The sequence below is a fragment of the Artibeus jamaicensis genome, unplaced genomic scaffold (genome assembly GCF_021234435.1).
Source record: "Artibeus jamaicensis isolate MK-2021 breed Jamaican fruit bat unplaced genomic scaffold, CSHL_Jam_final contig_867, whole genome shotgun sequence".
Taxonomy (NCBI): domain Eukaryota; kingdom Metazoa; phylum Chordata; class Mammalia; order Chiroptera; family Phyllostomidae; genus Artibeus; species Artibeus jamaicensis.
The window spans coordinates 7,191,078-7,208,343 of NW_026521995.1; the positions used below are offsets into that span (position 1 = coordinate 7,191,078).

Sequence of the window (17,266 nt, forward strand, 5' to 3'; positions counted from 1 at the left end):
ATTATTGTATACATTGCAATCAAAGGCACAAGGGAGGGTCACAAGAAATTCACTGGTGACAGATTAGGGGGTCAGGAGAAAAAAAGAGGGGGAATCTCTGAGACTGGATAAAAAAATAAAATGAAGAGACGAACAGTTCTGTTACACTGGTGGGTACAGGATAGTTAACATTTACAGCACGCAGAGGTGGTATGCAGGGGGACCGGGTAACGAGGCAGCGTTCTGCGGTCTCTGTGTTCTGGTGGGCATTGTGCCCTGAGGAATCTGGGCACGATTATTCCAGCATACCAAAGGTAAGTTATCCTGGAGGCACAAACACAAGAGACAGACTCAGTTAAGGGAAAGATTGACCTTTGTCAGGAAAGGCCTCAGCCCAGGGCAGGACCACCTGTCCTGACTCTGGCTTGTAGTTAGGAGGTTTTGAGTGCTGTAGGTCCCTGAGTGTGTAAGGCCACCATTCAGGCCGACTCTGAGATGGTCAGGTTTAGTATGTGGCCCCTGTTCTGAACACACAACCTGTTAAATATTTGTTGTATTCTGTTTTCTCCCAAGTAGGATGTACCATCCCTGAGAGAAGGAAGGGATTATTTTCTTCACTATTTATCTTCATTGTTTATAGAAGGGTAGGTGTTTAATAGGTTCTCACTAAATAAATAACTGAAATTACCTAATTTATCTGTCTAATGTATATCTTTATGTCTCCACCACCTCCCCATATAGAAACATTTGAAGGCAGCTGTACAAGGAAAGAGGAGGTTCAACCAACCCCCTTTACAAATTGTAACTGATTTTAACTTCCGTATTTTCAGATCTCCCCCTTTCTCCCAGGAGACTGCTCTCCCAACAGTCAGAAGTTATTTCCAATCAGTCCTTGTTGTTACAAATAGTACAGCCTGGCAAGTATGCATTACTTCTTTTCATCACTGAATCTTTGTAATACATTCTTAGAAGTGCAGTCTCTGGGTCAAAGGGTAATTGACTATGTAAAGTAAAATAAATAACTATTGCTGAATATCACCCCCAACCCCAGGGCTCATAGCATCACCAGTTTGGATTTCCACCAGCAATGTGTGAGGCCACAGCCTCGCCCTCAGAGTGTGGTTAAGCTTTGGGGGTGGGAGGGTTGCCAATCCAACCGTTGATAAGAGGCCCCTGCTGAGCGCACTGTCCCCACCCCTGCCCCAATCTCTCCACCCACTCCCCGGCTCCCGCGGGAGCAGCAGAACCCCGAGCAGCCAGCGGTGCGTTCCCACCGAGGCACTGGCAGACCGCTCGGGGGCGTTTCCCTCCCCACTCCCGCGCTGCCACCTGCGGGCTGGCTGCAGCGATACTGGGAAGAGCCCTTGCACAACAGGCTCAAAAGAGGAATCACAGAAAGGGTTGGAGTAAGCACTTGGAGTAAGCAGTTTTGAAGGAAATCGCTGCTCGGCTTTTGTGGAACCGTCATTTGGCTCCAAATCCCTTAGCCACTAATAAATATGTCGAAGCAACAAAGTAGAGTCGACTCGCCAGGGGACGCTCCTGAGAGAAGGGGGCGAGGCGCATTTAAGGGAGGGATGAGACAAGGCACAACGTTTCCCAGAATTAAAAGAAAAAAAATTGTTTCTTAAAGTTGTAGTGTAGAGGGGGCTAGTGAGAGGAAATGAGGTACAAACCCAATGCGTAGGACAGAGCAGGCCAGATTTTTCGCAGTTGTTCTCCATCTATGTTTCTCGTGTGTGTCTCCAACCAGGCGCCCCCTTTGCACTTCAGTGCTAAGCAGCGCCGCAAGCGCCCCATGTCTGCGCGCCGCGGGGGGGAAGGGCAGGGCTGACACCACTTCCTCCCCGAGGCAGCGAGTCGAGTACAGCCAAGTGCAAAGCGTCCCCTTCCCAGCCGGTGCCCCGCCGACCAGTACCCTGCCTGCGCCCTGGTGAAGTGCAGCTCGGCCGTCGAGGTAAGCTGTGCGGGCAGGCCTGGGAGCTTGGGAGCTGCACCTGGGACCCTCGGGGCTGTCACCGCATCATGTGTCACGCCCGTGGGGTCCCAGGCTCGACCCAGCGCTCTCGTGTGAACGCACACCCCCATTCCCGCTTAGACCCCGACTTCTGGGGTCCCCACTCAAGAGGTGATGGCCTCTCTTGACCCAGCTCCGCGAGGTTTGGGGTTGGGGTTCGCCTTCCCCGAGCTGGATTTCATCAGCTTGACTGATTTCCTGCCCAGAAAATTGCTACAAGTTTAACCTGGAACCGGTAAGAGCTGTCGTCTGTCAGCCAAGTCGAGGAGCCTGACCAACTCAGGCGGAATTCCTGGGGCATTTCAGGGCACTGTGGATTAAGTGCAAGTAGTGTGGGAATTTGAGTTTCCTTCCTTTAAAAGTTTCAGGCAACTGTTTCTTCTTTTTAAAAATAACGTTTCCGCCGAATTATTGTCCTATCATTTTTAAATAAAATAGAAAAGCCCTTGCTGTTGTGGCTCACTGGATTGAGCGCCAGCCAATGAACCGAAAGTTCGCCGATTGGATTCCCAGTCAGGGCACATGCCTGGTTTGCAGGCCAGTTCCCGGGTGGGAGGCGCAGAAAAGGCAACCGCACATCGGTGTTTCTCTCTCTCCTTCTCCCTCCCCCCTCTCTCTAAAAATAAATAAGTACGAAATCTTTAAAATAAGATAGGAGAAAAATCTGGACATCAGGCAGAATTCTTGGAACTTGGCTTGGAACTGAGTGTCCAGAGTGTGGTTTTAGAGCGTGAAGGAGACAAGTAGGATGTCTTGCGTCCCGCAGGACTTCAGCGCGGGGTTCCCACTGAAAACCCTGCCCATTGTACCTCTTACTCTCCTTCTAGGAAAGTGTTCTTTTTTTATTACTCACACATGTGGAAGGCTAAATGTTCTGTTTCCTAGCCATTCGCAGCAAAGCAAGTCAAAAAGAATGTTTAACGTGACGATTAGAGAAAGAGAAATGGAGTAACAGAGGAAAGTAACAGAGAGGGAAAAGGCACATGAGTTTATTACTGCCCAGGATATTGTTTCTGGTGGTATAATGTGGTTTGAACAAAGGCAAGGGTGCTAGCTACTAGCGATTTGAAATGCTAGGCCTTCGAGCGGAAATTTCAGAGCGAGAGCTTTTGTCCCATTGCGTAAACCTCCAGTGGCAATTTCCCCCTGGCTTCATTGAAATGCTGGAATGGCTCATGGGCAGTCAGACAGTAAGGCTGCCTGGCAGACTTCACAGATGGTCCACTAAGAACTATGTCATGTTTTTCAGATAGTGTTTCCCGTCTGCTCAACGTGTCATGAAAAGTCTAAGAAATTTAACGTCATCTTAAGACTTTCAGTACTTAATTATTTTCAGAGTATTGTTATTTGTGTCTTTTCTGGGTATTTGGGAGACTTGGGTTCATGTCTGCCTTTAACTAGAACAAGGATGACCTTGATTAAGTTGTTCTAACCTTTCCGTACCTGAGACATTTTACCAGTATAGTGAGATTATCGGACTACATGATATCTGTCATTAAAATAGCAATTAAGAAATTGCTATAATGCTTTGAATTTGTCCTGTCTAAAATGCCAACGAAGTTAGAATTGCTAGTCATCAACCAAAAAGAATGGAGAAAATGATAATAGTAACAAATTTTGTTAGATTTTGAAATATCAATGCTTTTGTTTCTCAAAAAAAGAGTCAATTTTTGGCCGATATATGTTAAAAACTGAGTTGATGTGCCCGAGTTTGGGCAGGTCAATATTAGACTTCAAAATTCTTCAATTGTTATTTCTCAAGACATATAACTATAATATGGGTTGCTTTATGATTTAGTTAGTTTAAATCTTAACCATAATACTTTCTAAATGATGTAGTTCTATGGAATTTTTATATTTTTATATCCTAGGAATGCATACTATTTACCCGCTTTTGTCTTTTTTCACTTGTAAATAAAAAGGTCTAGATATTTTCATATTATTCTTTGAATGAGCTATTAAAAAATTCATTTGTGTCCATGAATGTTTTTAATATGTACTTTAAATTTCCTTAAACTATCCTACTTTCAAAAGGCATCATTATTTTCATTTACTTCTAATCCTCCTCCATTTTATTTTAATTATTTTATACCTAACACCTTTTAGTGATTCCACAAATCTTATAAGATTTTCACTTTATAGTCTATCACACCAAAATCAATTTTATAGAAGCTCATGAGTTTATTTTATAGACAATAGAATGATCTTAGCAATTCTTGCCTCAAAATACAACAATCTTCTGAACATAATTAATATTTTAGTGTGAAGATATGTATATATTTTATAATAATCTTGTCATCCTAACTGGCAAGTAGTAACTTGAACTTTAAGCATTTATTATAGATTTGAGTACATGATAAATGCCAGAATTTAAGGCATTGGTACACTGGTTATATAGTAATTTTTATATGTTTTATATGTTTATATATTTGTTTATATGTTATATATGTCATATATATTTGTTACGCCTATGATTATAATTATTATGAGAAACATGACTTTTAGAGCAAACTACTATGTATTTGGAAAAGTAACAAACTTTTGTTGAGAAGAAAGAATAGCAGCACTAAGGTATAGTGTTTAACGACCTACAAACAGTTTAAGAAGCTAGATTGTGCATGAGATGTGACAAGTCAGGGCCTGAGGACAGCTTCTAGGGACTAGAGGATGTGACCTGCCCCCACTGCGTCCTTATTGCCTAGCCAAATTCCTGGCACCATAGACAGGACTCCCAAAGCATTTGCGTGATGTACAGATACTAGGTCAGTTCCACCTCTGGGCTGTACCATCAAAATACCACAAGCCCAGCTGACCCTGTTGGTACTGACCCTGAGCATGAGCAGGCAGAAGTGTCCCATCACTTTGAAGGAACGCACCTTCTAGTACATTCAGTACACTGAATTCAGTACATTGAAGAATTCATGACTCAGTTCCCAAATATTTCATCAGCATTGACTATGCCCTTGAATCACTAAGACTTGTAAGAGCTATTTTCTTTCTTCTTTGTCAACTCAGTTTCCTCTTTATCACCAAATGGTAATTGTGAATAATAATTGTAACTTACATTCTATACCAGACCCTGTGCTAACTAATTTAGATGTGTTATTTCATTCATCTTCACATCCTGGGCTTATACTATTCTTGTGCTCCCACTTTCATCACTGAGCCTACGAAAGCAAAGAGAGGTTAAGAAGATAACATGGAGTGTTGGAGCACAGTTGACCTTTGAACCTAGGACGTCTGATGCTAGATGTGGACGTAGTGTACCAGGGACACGGGCTTAAAAGGTGAAAAAACACGGGCCTTTCCTCAGTCTATCGGGGAGACATCACTGGGCAGCCACAGTCCTACATGTGACCAGCATCTTTGCTGAGACAGCACGTATCAGACCCTTCCATCATCACACTGGGGTCCGAGAAGAAGGCTAAAGGAAGGCAAAGAACTTGCCTTGTTAGTTTTAATTTATTAGGTTCTCCTTAGTGGGAAGACAAGATAGTATAATCAATTGTGAAGTTATTATCTTCATATGTGTCTTTTGAAAAAAATCTTCTTTGACAGCAATAATGTGGCTTTTATTTTTATTGTATTCTAATCCATCTTGATACCTTGCAAATTTGATTAAATCAATGATGCAGTGAGAGTAATATATTTTTCTAATTCTGCTGGAGATCTTTCTGATTTGATCTCATAGCACAGACTCCTCAGTAAGATGGTTTTCTTGAGACATAATCATTAGGCTGAATGTGCCTGTTTATCAAAAGCATTCCGAAAGTACATACACGTATTTGCAAAGATTTCAAACTGGAAATTAGAGGACATTGGTCCTTGGGAAACTGAAGTTAGTAGAGTCTCTACCTACCACGGAAATACTTAGTTCAATAGCGTCTCAGACATTCATGAAATGACCAAGATTGATTGGTAGTTAACTGTAACTTTTAAGTGTAATAAAGAATATGCAATTTAGGAACTACTGATTTTTACTTTTTACTTAGATACAATTACAATTGTATCTATTTTAAATACAATTTAATCACTTCAAAGATATTCGCCAAGTACAATTCTAGGTGCTTGTGCCATGTTGATGAACAGAAGAGACAAAGATCTCTGCATTTATGGAGATTCTATTCTGGTAAGGAGACACAGGCGATAATCAATAACCATAATGACTAAATAATACAGATATTAGTCAGTGAAAGGTACTATATTAGTTTCAGGTGTACAATATATTGATTAGACATTTATATACTTCATGAGAAGCCCGGTGGCTCAGCTGGTTGAAACATCATCCCGTTACCAAGAATTTGCAGTTTTGATCCCCAGTCAGGGTGAACATAGAGGGCAACCAATCAATGTTTCTCTCTCAAATCAATATTTCTCTCTCTCTCTCTCTCTCTCCCCCCTCCTCCTCCGCCTCCACTGCCTCCTCCTCCTCCCCCCACCTCTTTCTCTCTTCTTCTCTTTCTAAAAAAAGAAATCAACAAGTATATCTTAGGCCGAGGATTAAAAAAAGACAAAGTTGAGCAAGGAAAAGTTACAGTATTATAGAGGTTGGCAAGGCTTGGCCTCGTTGAGAAGATAAAATTTGAGTAAAGTTTTAAAAGAGTTAAGAGGCTATCTGAGGGAACAGTGTTCCAAGCATAGGGAACAGCCAGTGCCAAGGCTGTAAGCAAGGGGGATACCTGGTATACTCAAGGAATAAAGGCCCTTGTGGCTAGAGGTAAGTGAACAGGGAGAGAGTAACAGAAGATGTGTCTGGAGCAGAGGTAAGAAGAGGGTGAAGAGATGGCAGATCAAATAGGGTCTTGTGGGCCATTTAAAAACCTTTAGCTTTTACTCCGAGTGAAATTGAGGGGCCATCACAGGATTCGGGGAAGAGGAGTAAACCTGATCTGTCTGACATTTAAAAGGCTTACTCTGACTGCTGGAGAATAAACTGAAAGGAGCAAGGATGAGAGCAAGGAGCCTATCAGGAAGCTTTGGGAATTGGCATGTATTTTGGTTCCAACAGGATTTTCTGGCAGAAAGTGTGAGGAATAAGGAGTCAAAGCGTCTGGCCTGAACACCTGGAATGATGGAATTGTCATCTAGTGGGAGAGACAAGCCTGGAAAGGAACACATTACACTGTGTCGTGTGCAGTGATAGGTACAGAAATAATGTGGTGAAGAGAGTGGTTATAGGGAAGGCGTTGTATGGGGGCGACCAAGAGGCGCTTTGAAAGATAAAGATATTCCGAGGTGGCCCAGTGGAAGAAGGCTATCCTAGATACCACATGTGTAAAATAGTTTAGCGGTATTGGAGCACAAAGCACAAGGGAAAGGATATGGGAAATTCTGATTTAACATCTGGGGAGTAATACTCAGATTACATTCATATGGTATGCTCACCCCAGTCAGCTTTCAGTCCGATGCTCAGGCACTTGTAGTAACAGAAGTGTAGAATTCTAGACCAGCACTCTCCAATAGCAATATGACAGATAACTTTAAATTTTCAAGAAGCCACATTAGACACAGTAAAAAGAAACGAGTGACTTCAAATTTAGTAATAAACCTTATTTAATATCTTATTTTAAATGGCCATTGATTATAGTAAATTACATCAAATTTAATGTTAAAGTTAATATAATCAAAATCATATTAAAATTACTGATGACCTCTTGTATTCCTTTCTCCCCTTTTTTTTGGACTAAGGCAGGGGTATCAAACTCATTTTCACCAGGGGCCACATCAGCCTCGCGGTTGCCTTCAGAGGGCCAAATGTAATTTTAGGACTGTGTAAATGTAACTACTCCTTTACAGTTAAGTGAGAGCTCAGTGCTACTGCCAGGTAGAAACAAGGTGCTGGGCGGGATAAAACAAGGTGGAGGGCCAGATTTGGCCCGAGGACCTTGCGTTTACCACCTGTGGACTAAGTCCTCCAAACCCACTGTGTTTTACACTCACAACACATCTCAGTTTGGACTAGCCACAATTCAAGCACTCAACGGCTAAACATGGCTATCTAACTAAAGGACGCAGCTCTTGATAATGCTACAAATGTTGTGTCCTGACTGCATATTGACTCTTCAGCTTAGTGGGGGGTATTAGATGAATTATGAATGAAGTTGAAGGGAACAGCATTTTCTATGAGTATGGGGCCCATTGCTGGAGCCCAATGTTAATTTGTGTTTAAACCTACACCCAGAATGCTTTATTGGCCTTCTAGCAACAGAAATAAACAACCTCAAGTTGTCATTGCTTACTTTTCTGTTAATTCTTTCTCCCCTCTCCCTAATTGTTGGGTTCCACCTAATAATAATAGGGACTGAAAAAGAAGAGAAATAAATGGTGGAGTATAAGTCATAAACCCACATCCTGCAGACTGTGATCTCTTCTTGCTCTAGGCAACAGTGGTTGCCAACATTTTTTTTCACCTGCTAGTTAAGAAGAATAACACACCCCCATCAATAGCAACGCTCTTTGCTGTGGTTCCGAACTACATAAATGCACCTCTCTTCTGGGGGAAGCAGGTAATGATCAGATTTGGAATATGAAGCCGGAGGGGCCGTGGGTATGGTCTGAAAAGTCTCGGGGACACTCTGATGCCATCCCTCTCTTGTTCAGAATGGTTACGAATCTCTGTCCTAGAAACACTCCTTATGGATGTCCTTCCCACTTGGCTTAGTCTGTAATAAATGTGCCTGGCCTGCAAGAAAATGGCAGTCCAACCTGCTGTCCACGTACACAGAAATGCAAGTAATTACCCAGGTGCGGACTTGGGAATGTGTGTGTGTGTGTGGGGGTGTGTGAATAAGTGACTGACATTTGTCTCCACTGGTATTTTAGAGAAGTAATATAGTAGTAAAAATAATAGTGATGCTGAGTATAATATCTGAGATTAGTAACACTAATACCACTTTTTAATGTGCCAGCCACTACTAAGCACTTTATAGACACCATGTCATTCTTCTGAGTTAGAGACTATTTTCATTACCATTTCACCACTGAGGAAGTGAAACCAACAGAGAGGTTGACTAACTTGGCCAAGATCACTCAGCAGCTAAGTATATTTGCTGAGTACACTACATGTGTCACACAGTTGGGTGAAAATACAAGATTCCATGCCTGAACTCACAGTGTGATGTGGAAGACAGACAGAACCATGTATATTAGACCTGGACACACCAGCACTGTAACAACAGTGTGAGCAAAGCAGCTGCCACTTTCCACCTCTTCATAACCACAATCCACATTTTCAGAACTCAGTGCGGCACTGGCTTTTGGGTTAGACCTGGACACAGTCCAGTCCACCACTGGCATGAGCTCACACAGATTATTTACCATATTTTCCAGACCATAAGACGCACCTAGGTTTTAGAGGAAAATAGGAAAAAAAAATTTTTGAAGCAAAAAATGTGGTAAAATATTTAATAACATAAATAACATAATATTTTATACCAATGTAAATGTAAACAGATCTCAACAACATCATGAACAACCATTATTCCTCCCAAATTTGGTGGGGGAAAGTATTTCGGACTTATAGTCCGAAAAATATGGTAACTTTTCTGAGCCTGAGTTTGATAACATATAAAATTACAATACAATAAAATTAAAATACAATAGAATTAAAAATTCTAAAGTAGATGCTAATACATATTAATATGAGCTAGCATAAATTGACTTCCAGGGCTAACCATGACATTATGCTGAGCACTAAGAAAGTTTAGGTGTAAATTTCTCCACAGCCTCATCCACACCTGTGTCTATCACTTTGATGATGAGGTGACCAGGGGATACAAAACAGACCCTGATCACTCTTGGAAAAGGCCTCAGGGGGTAGTTCTTGAAGTTAGGGTTTTTTTTAAATTTTGTTTTGTTTTGGGTTTTTGGTGTCTGTGTGTTTTAAGCCAAGGATTAATTTTCCTGCCAGGTTAATCAATAATCTTTCTGTGGATCTAAACTACTTTTGGTGGAGTCAGTTCTTTGCAGGAAGCAATCATAAATGAACCCAAAATCCATGATTGCTCCTGGATACAGTAGTTCAGTACTTGCTGCTACAGTTTCTTTTTATTTTTACCAGAGTCCCTGGTTCCTAATATGTAATTTTTTGCAAATGATGAAGTGAGTATATTCTGATGGAATGTGCATTGCAAGTGGGGGTTCTTTAAGTAAAAAAAACTCTGCTCTCAATAGCACCCATTAAAAAATAATGACTCACACTACACAAAAGTAACTCAAAATGGATCATGGACCTAAATGTAAAAGCTAAAATTACAAAACTGTTAGAAGAAGGGATAGGAGTAGATCTTTATGACTTTGAATGAAACAGTAGTTCCTTGGATATAATACAAAATACACAATCAAAAAAGAGAAAAGAAATAGATAAATTAGATTATACTCAACTTTAAAACTTCTGCGCTACAAACAATGCCATCGAGAATGTATGAAGACTAAAAACAGTTCACAGAATGGGAGAAAGTATTTAATTTTCAAAGCATGTATCTGATAAGGGACTTGTATCCAGAATATTGAAAGAACTCTATTGTAACAACAACATAATAATATATTTTAAAGACATAAAAATATATAATTATATAAGATATAATATATAATCCCTTTTAACTCTTGGAAAAGGATCTGAGTAGACTTTTCTCTGAAAAAGACATGGATATGACCAATAAGCACATGAAAAGATATTCAACATGAACAGGCATAAAAGAAATGCAAATCAAAACCAAGGTGAGAACCTCACGCTCACTGGGATGCCTATCATCAAAATTAAAGACACAGATATGGATGAGGCGGTGGAGAAATTTGAACCCTCACATACTGCTGGTAGAGTGTAAAAATCATCCCATAGCTTTGGAAAAAGTCTCGCAGTTATTCAAAAGCTAAATATAAAGTTACCATATAGCCCAGCAGTTCCCCACCTAGGAACTCTAAGAGAAATGAAAACATATATGTGCAAAATCTTGTACACAAATATTTATAGCAGCATAATTCCTACCAGCTGAAATGTGGAAGCAACTCGTGTCCACCATCGGATGAATGCATAGTCAGACGTGATGCTTCGGTTCAGTGGAGTACTCAGCAGTAGAAAGAAATGGCCTGCTGATGCACGTTAGTGTGGGAGAACTTGCTGGGGGTACGGGGTGTAAGGGGACTGAATGGTAATGGGAAAAATATAATGATGATTATGTAAAATAAAAAAGAAAACATTATGCTATGTGAAAGAAGTCAGCTACAAAACCCCCACATACTGTATGATTTCATTTATCAGAACTGTCCAGAACAGGCAAATTTATATAAAGAGAAAGTAGAGTGTTAGTTTGTTAGTCCTGAGGAGGGGTGGGGTGAATAGCAAGTGACTGCTTAAATAGTATGGGGTTTCTTTTAGGGGGAGAAGAAAATATTCTAGAATTCTATTGTGGTAATGGTTGCACAACCCCATGAACATACTAAAAAATATTGAATTACACACTTTCAATGGGTGAACTGTATGTTATGTGAGTCATATCTTAATAAAGCTATTTTTTAAAAAAATATGGAGCACAGGACCTGTGTTCAAGGTGATGCTCTAATCACTGGGAAGATGAAAAGGTGCATTAGAAATACTCTGTGCTCTAGCTTCAGTAGATTAAGTGAGAGCATTTGTTCTGCCAGGGGATTATAAAGAAAACTGTAGTTATGACAGCAGAGTAAGTTTTATGGGGAGGTCAAGGTTATGTCTAAAAGATGAACTTGGGGAGGGTGATTGGCTTGGGCTGTGGAAGAATTTAAAAGCCATGTGCATTAAAGGGTTTAGATGATATTCCACAGACAGTAGAGAACCACTGCAAAGTTTTGCTGTTTGAATATATAAGAACAGAACTGGGTTTTAGAAAGAAAACTGGTGGCATTATAGATGCTGCATTTAAGAGGGAAAGACTAGAAGTATGGGAATAAATAGTAAGCAGAAGGCAGAGTCCTGGTAAGACCTGTGGAAGAGCTGGACTAGGGAGGTAAATATGGAAAGAATGGTACAAGTTTAAATTCATTAGAAAAGCTGAATTACCATGACACACTGGCTGATCAGATTGGAGACTTCAGGAACCAAGTTAACGAGTGCTCTGGAGTTCCTGAGAAGGATAACTGAGGGGAGCTAATCAAGCTATAGGTCAAGATGAATGTAGGCTGGTTCAGGGCAGGAGAGAGGTTGTTATCTGGAGAGAGGGCTGGTTGTGTCTCCACGGCTCTCTTTAGAATCAAGGCTGAGTCTGGTCATCACAAACACCCACAGCTATTAAGTTAGCCTACCCTCATGGAGTTTCTTCTTCTGCCCTGTTTTTGCCTTTGTCTCATCTGCTTTCCCACTTCCTAAAGTGGGGCTTCTATTTCAATTTTGCAATTCTGGTAGCTCTTTTATTTGACTCCAGTGTCCTCTGCCCCAACGCCAAGTTCAGGCGTCACGTCACAGTACTGTTTGTTCCACTCCTTCCCCAGGATCTGATTTTCACCCAGGTCCTTCTGTGCTGACTTTCTCCTCTGTCCCCACGATAACCTCTGGCTTGGATCCTGCTGCACAACAGCCTATGTTGGCAATCCAGGGGAACTGGGGATGGAGCAGAGAAGGGGAAGCTGGAATGGGGTCATGTCACAGTTGAACCTCTCATGGGACCACCTTTGGCAATGCCCTGCAGATCACGGGAAGTCTGATGCAGGGCTTAAAGTGAAGAGGGAGATGGAGCCATAAATAAGTAAGATGCTTCTGCTTCATTCAATGTCTTCAGAGACTAGATAACAGGAATAAGGGTAATAGAAATCGGGGAGGATCTATCTACCCCAGAGATAATCTGGATCACAGCTGAAATGACTAAGTCGTTTTTAAGAAATGGCAAATTTTCAGCCACCTTTACTCCAGAAATAAGTGGTAAAGTAGGTACAAGACCAAGATTTTATAATGTGCTAACCAAAAAAATTAAGACTGTATTTCATCTTATGTGTTAGATTGTTAAGATTATTAAAGACCAAATTCTTCGATGTTCTTGAATATATATCCACATTCTATGTGACATTATTATTAATTTTATTCCTACACTGTTACTGTTCTGTTTTAACTATTGTCATTGTAGAAGTTTCTTATTATTTCCCAAAAATTTGCTCTGAGTTTAACCCTGGTTAAATTATGCATGTGTGCATGCAGCTTTCATTGTGGTTATTTTTTAGATCATTTGAAATTCTTCTTTTGAGATTCTCTTCTCTGATCCCTAAATTGTTAGGAAAATGCTTTACCCTTAAGGGTTTTTTTAATTTATTTAATCTTTTATTATCAATTTATATTTTTATTATACTTTGGTTAGAGGATGTAGCCTATACAGTTTCTCTTTTAGGGAATTTATTGAGATTTTCCTGTACATGACAAGTTTGTAACAAATAGCTTATGAGGTAAGCCTAATTTTGACTCAAATCTTATATAATATTCTTATTTTTTCTTCCCCATTAGTCAATGCAATATAAAGAGGAAGTGTGCTACCATTGCTAAGGTCATGATTTTGTAAATCAAAGTTTCAGTATTACTTTTATAAAACATTGATTTAATTTTCAAAATAATTTGCAGAAATAAAAGAATATATTCTTGGCTGTAAAGTTTAATGATGAATTAGTTCTGAACCAACACAAATAATGATAAATTCTTAATTGCAGTAGTTGCCTCAAGAAAAATAAAGAGAATAACTAGCCCTGACCACTGTGGCTCAGTTGGTTGGGCATCGTTCCACAGGGCAAAAGGTCACCTGTTCAGTTGCTGGTCAGGACACATGCCTAGGTTGCAGGTTCAGTCCCCAATTGGGGCTTGTGCAAGAGGCAACCAATCATGTTTCTCACATCAATGTTTCTCTTCTTCTCCATCTCCCTCCTTTCCCCTCTCTCTAAAAATAAATAAATAAAATCTTTTAAAATAATAATAATAATAATTAGCTGATGATTAAAAAAACTCTCCCTGGAAAGTTACTGGGCATAATAACAAAAAAAAAGAAGCAAATAAATTACCAATTTTACTATAAAATTGGCTTTTTTTTACAATTTTACAATAAAATTGGTCAATCAGAAATAACACACAAAGGATACATTTTAGTTTGCATTTTCCTTTCACTAAGAACTTGGCAGAGTCTAGGCAAGAAACACAGGAACTATTCCAATGCACTTTCCACTTCAAATTCTCCTCCATTTCAACTTGATCCCCAACAATGCTTTGGAGAGTAAAGTCACAACTGAGTGGAGAAGAGCCTCTTTTCCCCTCTTGTTGAAAAGCCCTCACAGTAGAACTTAATAAAAAAGGCAACCGGTGGAATGGGAGAAAATATTTGCAAATCATATATCAGATATAGAGTTAGTATCTAAAATATATAAAGAATTTACTCCACTCACTAACAAAAAGCACTTTGATTAAAAAATGCACAGAGGATCCAAATACACATTTTTCCAAATTAGACATCCAAGTGGCCAACTGATACATGAAAAGGCACTCAGCATCACTAATCACACAGGAAATGCAAATCAAAACCACGATCATATCTCACTTCATTCCTATCAGAAAGTTTTCATCAAGATGATAAGAGATAACAAGTGTTGACAAGGTAACCGAGAAAAGGAGTCCTCGTGCACTGTTGGTGAGAATTTAAATCAGTTCAGCCACTATGGAAAACAGCATGGAAGTTCTTCCAAAAATTAAAAATAGAGCTACCATATGATGCAGCAATTCAGCTTCTGGGTATATATTCAAAAGGAATGAAAGGATCTCAAAGAGAAATCTATGTTCCCTTGTTCATGGCAACATTATTTGCAATAGCCAGGACATGGAAACACCTAAGTGTCTGTCAATGGATATATGGATAAAGAAGATGTGGTTTTTCGTGGAGATGGCACCAAAAGCAAAGAAGGAAGACCTTATCCCCATTTTTAAAAAAAAGCACACAAAGCCAAAGCAAAGGCTTTGGAAGGCAAAGAAAGCGGTTCTGAAATGTGTCCACATCCATAAAGAAAAGATCTGCATGTCACCCACCTTCTGACAGCTGAACACATTGCAGCTCTGAAGGCAGCCCAGATATTCTCAGAAGAGAGTCCCCAGGAGAAACGAGCTTCATACTATGCCATCACCCAGTTTCCCCTGACTACTGAGTCAGCCATGAAGATGGAAGACACTGGTACACTTGTGTGCAATGTGGATGCCGAGGCCACCAAGCACCACATCAGACAGGCTGTGAAGAGGCTCTGTGACATTGACATGGTCCAGGTCAACACTCTGATCAGGCCTGATGAAGAGAAGAAGGCATATTTTCAATTGGTTCTTGCCTTTGATGCTTTGGATGTTGCCAACAAAATTGGAACCATCTAAACTGAATCTAGCTGGCTAATTCTTTCTTCTTTTTTAATTTTTTTCTTTTATTAATTTTAGAGAGGGGAGAAAGGAGGGAGAAACATCAATCAGGTGTCTCCTGCATATGCCCAGACTGGGGACCAAACCCACAACCCAGGCATGTGCCCTGACCTGGAGTGGAACCTGTAACCCTTCGGTTTACAAGATGATGCCCAACCAAATGAGACAACTGGCCAGGACCAGCTGGCTAATTCTAAATATAAAAATTTTACACTGTAAAAAAATATGCAATTATGTATATATAATCATGTATATATGTGTATATATAGTTGTGTATATATATACATACACACGTACATGCAGTGGAATATTATATAATTATGAGAAAGAAGGAAATCCTTTTATTTGCAACAACATGGATGGACCTTGAGGGCTTTATGCAAAGTTATATAAGTCAGACAGAGAAGGACAAATACTGTATGATGTCACTTATATTTAGAATCTTTTTAAAAAGAACTCCTTAAAACAGAGTACAATAGCAGTTGCCATGAGCTGCAGGGTGGGGGAATTAGGGAGATGTTGTTTAAGGGACAAACTTACAACTAATAGATACATAAGTCCTACAGCCCTAATCCATAGCAAAATGACTATAGTTGGTAATACTAGTTTGTAAACTTCAAAGTTTCTAAGAGACAACATCTTAACTTGTACTCACCACAAAAAAGAATGAAATGAAAATTATTTGTCATGATAGAGGTGTTAGCTAGCATTGTGCTGGTATTTATAATATAATGTATAAATGTATCAAATCAACACACTGTACACCTTCAACATACACAATGTTAGATGTCAATTATCTCTATTTTAAAATATATATACAAAATATATGTATACCTGGTTTTGCTTACATGCCTTTTAAGTCACTTCTATGGACTTGAAGCCAATTGTGACTCTTGCTTTCTTGTATTGTTATAATATTACAGTATAAATTATTTTTATCCTATTATTGTATGTGTTATTATAGCCTGCATAGCCATCATTTTTAATGGTAACAAGAAAACTATTGTGCACATACAGTAATTAACTCTTCCCACATTTGTTGGATATTTAGATTGTTTTTAATTTCTTGCTCTGGCCAAGTGGCTCAGCTGGTTGGAGCATTATCCCGTGCACCGAAGCACCAAAAGCTTACAATTGATCGATGTTTCCCTCTCACCGCTCATCACTCTCCCCACCCCTTTCCTCTGTCTTTAAAATTCATAAGCATATCCTTGGGTGAGGATTTTTAAAAATTAATAATTTCCGGTAATGCTGCAATTTCATCTGCAGGCAAATGGAGTTCTTTCACAGTTTATAAATTCCCTTGAATTAAATTCCCAAAGGTGGAATTAGTGAGCAAAAGAGAAAGAACCTTTCCATGATATTTAGATACTTAATAAATATTTATTGATGAACAAATGAATATAAAGGAGGGTCTTTTAAATCTCCCGGATTTTAGGCCATGCTTGGAAAACTCACTACTTGTCATGATCAGAAAAAAGGGTCCGTAGATTTTAAGTTCTCATCACAATGAAAGAAAAGTGCTAATTGTGTATTGTGACTGATGTTAACTAGATTTATTGTGGTAATCATTTAGCATTATTTATAAATATTGTACATCATAGTGTACACCTGAAACTAATATAATGTTATATGTCAAGTACACCTCAATTTTAAAAAATGAGAAAACAGAATCTAAATTAATCAGGAAGGAGTTTATGATCAGGTGTATGGCTGCCTACAACACTGGGAAGATCAGAGAGTTGGGTCTGACGTTAACAGGAATAACACAGCCAGGAGAAACGCCCAACCATGCCTTCAGGACTGTTCCAGCCAGCTCCCACTCCTCAGTCTAACAGGGACAGCACAGCTGCCCCCAGAAGATTCTGTTTCTCCAC

At 39.7% G+C, this 17,266-nt stretch overlaps 1 protein-coding gene and 1 pseudogene across 1 annotated transcript in view; both read left to right on the plus strand.

Moving 5' to 3' along the window:
• Positions 1–1,851: 1,851 nt before the first annotated feature.
• Positions 1,852–17,266, plus strand: part of APBB1IP (amyloid beta precursor protein binding family B member 1 interacting protein) — a 90,404-nt gene continuing 74,989 nt past the window's right edge. Inside the window, exon 1 of the mRNA XM_053654783.1 lies at positions 1,852–1,936. The gene's annotated coding sequence lies outside the window, so the exon portion shown is untranslated. The remainder of the gene's footprint in view (positions 1,937–17,266) is intronic.
• On the plus strand, positions 13,506–15,540 carry LOC119050163 (60S ribosomal protein L23a-like; annotated as a pseudogene).